The 1,572-nt window shown below is 58.6% G+C and overlaps 1 protein-coding gene across 2 annotated transcripts in view; it reads left to right on the plus strand.

Moving 5' to 3' along the window:
• ZNF469 (zinc finger protein 469) overlaps nt 1–1,572 on the plus strand; it is a 72,852-nt gene that overhangs the window by 33,818 nt on the left and 37,462 nt on the right. For both annotated transcript variants that reach the window (XM_057384467.1, XM_057384466.1), the window contains exon 2: nt 184–296. The gene's annotated coding sequence lies outside the window, so the exon portion shown is untranslated. The remainder of the gene's footprint in view (nt 1–183; nt 297–1,572) is intronic.

Here is a 1,572-nt window from a genome sequence, read left to right on the forward strand (position 1 = left end):
TTTTCCTCCCCCTTTCCCCCCTCTCCGGTGCCGGGGAGCGGAGCAATCCCGGTGTCCTGCGCTCCTCTGCCTCTCCCGTATCCCAACTTCTGTGCGCTACTGGCTGGTGCCGCTCGAGGGGCGTGAGCAGCTCCGTGCCTGTGGTCAGTGATGAAGACTTTCTGCTCTTTTTTATCCCCACAGCACGGAGCCACCGCACTCCAGGGCCAGCCGGCAGCTCCTCATTCCCAACTCTCGCCTTTTCCAGCCCCTCTCCAGGAGAATGCAGCTTTCCCCCGCGGCTGCTTTATGATGAGGTGAGTAAATTCTCTTTTTCCAGCGCCGCTTCGCTGCCCGGGGTCATAAAACCGGGATTTTTTCCTCGGGGGAAGGCTGGGGGGAAGGAGAATGTGTAGACTGCCCCACGGCACTGCTGAGGGGTCACTCCGGCGCTTTTCCGGGGTTTTTTCCCYTCGCCGTTCCCGGCTGGAGGCTCCTGCCTTTTACTCTGCAGACACAACTTTTCTCCCCCCTTTCCCCCCGTCTCTGGCTCATTCAATGACTCAACGAGGTTTGTCAGAGTTAAAAAATGATGCTCTTTGCTCAAACTATTCGGGATATTTGTGTCATCCCAGACCTTTCAAAGGCAAATCGTTGCCTTTCCCGTTCCTCCCCGCCGAGGCTGCTGCTGCCCCCGGGCCCCCGCTCCGCTCCGGGCGATGCTCCCGATCCCCCCCGAGCTGAGTTTTGCCGCTGTCACCGCCCGCGACGGTGCCACCTCTGCCGGGAAAGTGTCGCCTGTGTCCCGGCAGAGCCACCCCCGGCAGAGAAGGAGTTAATCCAGCCCCCCCTTTCCCCCCCTCCCTCCACTTCAGCTGCAAAAAATATGAAGTGAGGATGGATCCGCTCATCTGCTGAGCAGAGGAGTTGCTTTGATGTCGGTCCTGCTGTCGGTCCTTCCTTCCCCTCCTTCCCCYCCTTTAACCCTTCTGCCGGTGCCTGCCTGGAATTGCGGCCCCCCCGCCCCGGGAATTCCGTGTGCGTGGCAGGGGACACGCGGGGACAAGGGGGACACGCGTGGGGCTGCGATTGTCCCTTTATTTGACCCCATTCCCGGGACGCGCATCCCCCTCGGGAGCKCTCCAAGGCTGGGGGGGACACCGGGGACAGGGGAGGGGGTGGCRATGRCRTTGTCACCTGGGGTGGCCCCARAGCGCTGAGCTGGTCCTGTTGGGGRTTGTCRGGGTGGGATTTTAACTTGGRGGAGGGATTGAAARKGGGTTTTAACCCCRWTTTTCCGCCGCCGGAGAAAAGCGCCGCTGCCGCTTTAAGGCAGAAGTGTCCCTTTAAGCGACTTTCCATTTGCTGCCTTGGAGAGCAGAGAATTCGGTTTCCCAGATTTCCTCTGAATTGTGTGCAGGAGGCAGAGGGAGTTAAAAATTACTCGGGAAAGCTTTTGGCGACTGCAAGGCGGGGGAAAAAAGGGGGCAAAATGAGATTTAGGGGGAAATGAGGTATAAAGTACAAACTGAGATTTGTAGGGGGGGGAAAGGATTTAGGGGAGAAAAAAAGGAGATTCAGGGAAGAAAAAAA

The sequence above is a fragment of the Malurus melanocephalus genome, unplaced genomic scaffold, assembly GCF_030028575.1.
Source record: "Malurus melanocephalus ecotype Western Australia unplaced genomic scaffold, MMel_1.1 scaffold_710, whole genome shotgun sequence".
NCBI classification, from domain to species: Eukaryota; Metazoa; Chordata; class Aves; order Passeriformes; family Maluridae; genus Malurus; species Malurus melanocephalus.